The sequence below is a fragment of the Pinus tabuliformis genome, chromosome 1_2 (assembly GCF_031772625.1).
Source record: "Pinus tabuliformis cultivar Carrire ecotype Pingquan chromosome 1_2, CPIR1, whole genome shotgun sequence".
NCBI classification, from domain to species: Eukaryota; Viridiplantae; Streptophyta; class Pinopsida; order Pinales; family Pinaceae; genus Pinus; species Pinus tabuliformis.
Window position 1 is genome coordinate 626,985,901 of NC_142298.1, and position 7,838 is coordinate 626,993,738.

General features: G+C 35.5%; 1 long non-coding RNA gene across 2 annotated transcripts; it reads left to right on the forward strand.

Moving 5' to 3' along the window:
• Window positions 1-3,068: 3,068 nt before the first annotated feature.
• LOC149207192 (uncharacterized) lies at window positions 3,069-3,799 on the forward strand. Of its 2 annotated transcripts, none has more exons than XR_016251987.1 (3): window positions 3,069-3,210; window positions 3,409-3,462; window positions 3,537-3,799. It is a non-coding gene; the product is annotated as an uncharacterized LOC149207192 (long non-coding RNA). The 2 variants fall into 2 exon arrangements; XR_016251988.1 differs by having other exon boundaries at window positions 3,071-3,210; window positions 3,583-3,799.
• The last annotated feature ends 4,039 nt before the right edge of the window (window positions 3,800-7,838 follow it).

The following is a 7,838-nucleotide window of genomic DNA, read 5'->3' on the forward strand; positions in this document are numbered from 1 at the left end:
ACTCGTAATGTCCATAACGAGTACGAAAAGCGGTCTTGGCTATATCTTCATCTTTTATTCTAATTTGGTGGTATCCTGATCTCAAGTCGATCTTTGAAAAGATGGTCGCCCCCTTCACCTGATCAAACAGCTCATCAATGCGGGGTAGTGGATATTTATTTTTGACTGTTAGTTTATTCAGCTGTCTATAGTCTATGCACATTCGCAGAATCCCATCCTTCTTCCTCACAAATAGCACAGGAGCTCTCCAAGGAGAGACGCTGGGGCGGATGTACTTCTTTTCTAGCAGCTCTTGCAGCTGCATTTTTAACTCAGTTAACTCTGGCACACTCATCCGATAGGGTGCTCGGGACACTGGGGTTGCTCCGGGTATCAACTCAATGGTGAAGTCCAAATCCCTTCTGGGTGGTAGCCCTGGAATCTCTTCAGGAAATACATCTGCAAATTCTTGCACTACTGGTATATCTTTAACAGTTGCAACCTTATCCACAGAATCTGCAAACCCCACTTGTACTGCATAAATCTGGCACTTATTCCGGATACACTTAACCAGCTGAGAGGCTGTGATCGGTCGAATCTGCACTGGTTTCTGGATGCCTTGAATCTCCTTTCCCACACCCAGCTCATCTCTGTAGGAGATTGTTTTTGTTTTACAATTAATTACAGACCAACGTCGTTCCAACCAGTCCATTCCTATCAACACGTCATAGGAACCAAGAGGGAGTACATTTAACTCGGTTGTTATTGTTTGGCCAGCTAACCTTAATGGGAAACTGCTGACTTTGGTTAGTACTCGTCTTTTGGTCCCAGTGGCCAGCTGTACTAACCATGGACTTTTAAATTTAGTGGTTTGTAAACCACAGCTTTCTACCACTTTAGGACTTATATAGCTTTAAAGTAGCTCCTGGATCTACTAAAACAGAAACAACTCTATCAAAGATCTTACCTTCGAATTCTATCATTGTTGGCTGGTAATCAGCTTGCCGATCCTCCAGTGCTGCATTTATTCTGGGCATGGATTGAGCCACATCTCCTACTGTTGAAGCTTCGTAGATCTGAGACAGTTGATCGCTGTCCTTTAGATGAGGGCAGTTTCTGATATAATGGGGTCCGCCACAACCCCAACACTGAACAGGTGGCCGAGCTGAGCCTTCATTGTCCAATCTAACTTGTTCACTGTATTTGGATTCTGCAGGAGGTTTGAATCTGCTCCGAGTTTTTGCTGGATTTTTAGTGCTAGCTCTTTTTGAAAATCCTTTCTGAAAACTGCTGCGTGTTCCTTTACTACCCATATGCATTTTATTGCCTCGCTTATCTGTCCAACGCTTTCCAGAATTTTCTCCTTTCAATTTGTTCTGCTGATAACACAGTCTTGCTTTTCGAATTGCCTCATCCATGGTTTTCGGATTATCGAACTTTATCCTTTCTCGCATTGTCAGAGGTAAGCTACTAACAAATCTTTGTACTTTAGCCTTCCTTCACGAATATAGGGAACGTAGCAAAGCAGGGATGTGAATTTAGTTACAAATTCATCAATAGTCTGCTGCCCAAGCCGCAGATCATGGAATTCTCGCGCTTTTTCATCATAAAAGCGTTCTGTCAGGTACTTTTCTTTAAAATATCCTTGAAACTTTTCCCAAGTCACATTCTGTTCGCTTATTCCCCGCACCATCTTGACCTCTTCCCACCATAGCGTGGCTTTGGCTTGCAACTGGAATATAGCCAGCCTTGCCTTAAGATGATGATCATATTCATATACCTAAAAATACTTATTCATATTAATCAGCCATGCCTCTACAGCTTCTTCAGATTCTCCGTCAAAATGAGGTGGTTTAATCTTCCTGAATTCTCCGTGTAATTCCATCCGGGGTCTTTTTGGAGTCTGATAGTCAGAGGCGTTAACAGACTTCTCTCCTCGCGTCTCTCCTCCGTCCTCGGCTTCCTCCTGCTCAGTATGATAGCTCTGTTCATCTGTTATTTGTGCTTGTTCTAGCCTCGGATGTGACTGCTGTTGATGTTGTTTATCAGATAAGCTTTTCAGGATCCTTTCCTGTTCAACAATCAATCTTGCATTATTTGCACGCAGCTGAGCCATTTCATCTTTTAGCTCCTGCAATGTCCTCAAAAGCGTTGAGTCAGTAGTGCGACCCGCTGCTCCCAGCTGCACCCAAAACTCAGAATTCCTTTGAGGTTGTTCCATGTTATCTGGAGGTTCCGGATTCCCATAAGGAGCACTGTTTGCTCTTCTCATTCCGCTACTACCTGCTTCAGAACAACTTATTAAACAGATTTAATTTATCTTGGTACATTGCTGAACTGTTACCATCATACTGTTTATATTCAGGTTGCTGTAATCTTAAAAAAAATTTCCCAAAGGTCACAGAGTTGTAAACCTTGGGCTCCGATACCAATTTGTCACGCTCTTCTATACTAAGTAATTTTTTTTTTTTTATATTACATGGCAATCTTTTACCTTAACATTATACTATGGTAAATACATTAGTCGATATCAAAAACATGTAAATCACACTACTTGGTATTAAACGATAACCTGTTAACATAAACAACGGATCTATATATATATATATATATACAGTGGCAGCCTAAATTAAATATGATAACATTCATGTGAGGCATATATAAAGGTTACACACTGCACTGTCTTCGGTTGATTGATTAAGGTCAAATGTTTATGTATATATGCATGGCGTAAATTACATAGCCCCTTGAAATCTCCGCCACCACGAAACCTTCGGCCTACATACATTGCACAGAATTCAATTTCATTAATTAGCAACAGCTACCACTCGGATCTTTCCATATCCGATCTTACCTGCATTCAACACGATCGTCCGGCCTCTGCACTTGGTACCAACTGCTCAAACCTGCGTCGTCCATTTGGCAAGGTGGACGGTGCGATGGCACTTGGCCATGTGCTCCCGGAGCTCGAGGTGGTACCGTCTGACTTCTCGGTGAAATTGCTTTCGCGCTCGTTTCAACTGGCCATCGAACGGTGGACAAAGCTTATGGCAGATCGACGGAGGATAAACATGCCACGAACCGGTCATAGTTATGGAAGGTTTATAAACCTATCCCTTTTCTTTCGGATTTCATTATTTCATTTGGTCAAGTGACGAGTTACTGAGCTTTGAGTTCCTGAATAGTTCTTATGCGATCTACAGCTACTGTTCAGGCTTTGTATCGATTCAGGTATGCGTCCATTATGGTTTTCACAGCTTCTATGTTTACGAACGATATTATTCCTTGTTACCTTACCTTTCTAAATTGTTACAGTTCCTTGTCTGTCATGACTTCCAGTTATTACTTAGCAGTGTTGGTGTTTATTATTCCACAATTCCATACTGCATTTTGTTCTAAGGTTTAACGAATCATGGGTTGCTGATTCAGGTAAGAAGCTGGCGTCGAACATTGGAAGCAATGCCGTCGGCCGCCCTGAACCAGGTAGGCATATTACTGTTGGTTATTGCACTTCTCATTACTCAAATCAAAGTCTGAATCCGACTTCCCTTGAGCAGGGATGTCAGATAATGACTATTCCGATTTGGCTTCTGCATATACCAGGGTTCTCTGGCAATGAATCGACCTCTAGCCTTGCTCAGGCGAGACCCAAACGCCGGGAAGCACAGCATTCTGAGTTCGACCATTTAAGCATGTTCATTTAAACTTTTAGGCCATTCGGCTCCTTTTGTTTACGGCAACTATTGTGAACAAGTTTGAAGTTGACTCTGTCATATATGGTTTTATTACTTTCTGTATAAATGGGGTTAACCCTTTTTAAGCTTGGATTGTTCACATATGCACATTACAGCCCTCTCGGCGAATTATATCTTCAGTCTCTTAGTTTATAATTATATCTTCAGTCTCTTAGTTTAACATGCTGAGTTTCTTTCCATTTAAAATGACTATTATACAGCTATCCATTTTCATATGCATTTGCGTTAACGCTACGAGACTCACTGCAAACCAGTTGCTGTATTATAGTTATAATACTGCGGTTATATGTTGGGTTTTGGTTTGATTTGATACCCTGCGGCTCGATTTCTTTTCCGTTCAACTTTGCAGCCGGGGGTTTATTTGCAATTCGGACTGAGAATGCATATACCACCATTATCGTGCTATTCTGTTTGCCGATATGGTTTATTTATTGGATATTCAAATGCGTTTGTTTTGAATGTGTATTTAATGCATGCAAAGTTACAGAGTCTGCTTTCATAATTTATTAGATTCTTATCGTTCTTCGGCTACGGCTGTCCGGTCCGGGTTTGGTCTGCATTTGCGTTCTCCTTAATTTGTGTGGCTAACGATGTAGCATATGTATTTATACACGCGCTCAACCTTGTTGCGGGACTTACCAGTCCGTCTTATGGTTTGGTGCCTGTAAGGTGTATGCGTATTAGGGGTTTTTCATCAAGAATGTATACTCTGTTTCTCTCTCGAATCTTGCTGTACAGAACATATACATATATTTCATTACTCACTTTGTAAAACAAGCAAAGGGTCTAAAGTATACCCTTCCATATTTCTAGATATCATTCAGATAATAATGACTTGTTTGTTCATATTTATATCGTATGGTTATTGATAAACAAGATACAAGGGTTTGATGTCTGTTTAATATAAATGCGTTTCGGTCTCTGTTTATGCAAATACTGTTTGATTCTTCTTTATTTCTTTCAGATAAGAACAATAAACAGCTATCCCTTACGAGTTCCATTTCTTCTCACAATACAGCATTTTAGTTTAGCACAGTACGGTATAAGAAATAATTTCAGTGGATCAATAGTCATAGGTTCTTTCTTCAGATTTCTGTTCAAGTCCGTAATGCACTTGACTCTGTTGTTTTTATAATTTACACAGAAACACATACATTTCTTTCTAGGGCTGGATTAGTTGTCTATAATGCACACAGAGTAGCATGTCTGTTTTCTTGATACTGTCTCATAATAGAAGCAGTTAATACTTAACTTATTTCACTTCTCTCTCTTTTCTCTGTACAGAACAGAAAGTAAATATTTAACCCTTAAACAGTTGCATAAGCAAGAAGCCATACCTGCTTCTGTGCCAAACCTGTTGTAATGCCTGTCAAACCTCCCGTCCATAGGAAGAATCCTTCTCGAATCTTCCACCCCCAAGCACTTGCAGGTCCTACTCGACCGCAATCACACTGGTCTTGCCAGTAACGCTATCTGATCCTAACCAGATGTAGCGTGCACAGGAAATTCCTTCCTTCTATGCCATCTGATCCTAACCAGACATAGCATCAATATTTTCTTTTTTTTTTCTTTTCTGCCATCTGATCCTAACCAGACTTGGCATTCTTCCCCTCTCCTCTGGGGTCTCAACTACCTCAAGGTAGTTAGGGTTCCAATGTAACTGATTCCTCAGTTACTACCCATAATTAGTCACAACTCAGTATAAATAATAACCAAACAGTTATCTTTTATTAACATAAATTCATAACAGGATTATAACTTTAATTTTCAAATAAAGTCTTTTACTCAAAATTACTTTCACAATTACTAATGTCACTTTTCACAAGGGGCGTTACAAAAGTTGAGAATTTCAGCTTCTTTACATATGAATAACAAACCATTGGCATGGGCAAAGTGAAATGAACATGGATTATTGTGAAAATAATATACAATTTTGAAAGCTCTAAATAATGGATTTGGGAAATTTATAAACTTGATTACAATGTTATTTTACAAAAGCTCAACACAATTTAGAAAACAATATCTTATTAATCCATAAGGTATTACAAATTTGGAATAAGCAATCATCATGGGAACAAAAGTGAATGATGAACTTAGATCAAAGAATGCTTAGAAATGCATAAAAAAATCTATATTTTCTTCTGCATTAGCCGTTTAAAAGTTGTATTTTCAATGGGAATTATATTGAAGAATAAACTCATTATACATTCTAGAGGTGACTTTTGTCCAAATTGAAATGAAGAGTTTTCAACTTAATTAGATTGGATGGAAATTTAGGGGTGGTACGATTAATTTGTGGTTAATTATATGGTTATAAATTAATTGAGGGATTAATTATATATAAAGATTTATTTAAAATTTTTAAAATAATTTTTATATTAATTACGATAATATTTACTTTAATTATGGTAATATTTACTTTAATTATGGTAATATTTACTTTAATTATGAGTTAAGAGGAGCTCTCTATGAAATAAATATTGCCATGTAATGCTATATTTAAAAAGAATTACATAATATTTATATTTACTAAATAAAAATAATATTGTGTATAAATAAAATACATTAATTTCTACTTTAATCTCACATTACATAATATTTATATTTACTAAATAAAAATAATATTGTGTATAAATAAAATACATTAATTTCCACTTTAATCTCACAAGTAATTGAGAATAAAAATATTTTTAATTTTTTTTTAGTATGATAGAGATATGTAATTCATTCACCACTTACTATGGACTTGATAGATTACATGTAAAATAGTACTATTGATATTATATTTTCCAATTTTTTTCTATGTTTAGTTGGCATGTAATATTTAAAATAAAAAATACATTAATAACAAAAAATTGTATTTTAACATTGAATATAGAGAGAAAGAATCATGAAGTTCTTATTCCAATAATAACTTCTTTCTAATTCAAGGTATAGAGAATATTTTTAATTTATCTAATGTTTAATATGGTGTTGTGTGTAACATTTAAAAAAAATCATAGATAGATCCATCTTAATTCTGGATCTTAAAAAGTATAACTCTTTTTATTTTAGATTTAATTAAAAAAGTTATAAAATTAACTTAAAATTTAATATTTATGAAATGTTTTGATTCTGAAATGAATTATGGTTTTTGGGCATGTCGTATTGGCTACTGGTATTTTGACAAAACCTATTTACAAGCTAATAATATCCATGGAAAATTTTTATCGTAAATATTAAATTTTTATATGCTTATTAATTAAATTTAAATATGATTGGAGAACCATTATTAGTGCCTACTTAAATATGGTTAGAGAATCACTATTAGCGTTTGCCAAGCTAGGAATCTAGCAATCAAATTTCTTGTTTAGTATTGACCAATGCAACTTATAATGGTTAACTTTGAAAAATAAATATTTATCTTTTAATATTATTTAAAAAACTATTTTTCAAACTTTTGATGAGAGGATAACTTAAAGGTCTTATTGTAGTGTTTGCATGATATAATTCCATGATAAATCCTATTTTTTTGCCATAATTTATGGTACTCACACATGATTTTTAGATATGTAAATAAATATATCTATCAAAAGTCACTTCCCACCATTATTTATGAATTCCTCTAAAATTTTGCATGAGTAGAAGCGTAAAAGTTTAGACTTACTAGTGGTTACTACCCACAAAAATTTATCCACTTGAAATATCAATTTATTAACTCCTTCAAAAGCAAAACTATAGAATTGGATTTTTCAATCAATTTTTTGATTCTCTTGTTCATCTCTGTGTAATTAAAACATATGAAGTTGATATATTTTTTCTATATATATTTTTGTCAACATTTAAAAATGTTGACGGACAATATTTCTTGTATTATAACTAAGTCTTACACATCTCCCCATATTGGGTTGTAAAACATCTCTTGACCCAAATATAGACATATGAGAAATATTTTTTTCTATCAAGGAGATGATAACAATAGAAAAATATTCTATTAAGCTTTCATTTGGTCTTAAGTGGGGGATTGTGATATAATGGAAAAAAAAAATATATATGAAATGTTAAGGAGTGAAATGAGTTATGATTTTCAACACGTGGTATCGGTGATCCATGGTATTGGGCGAT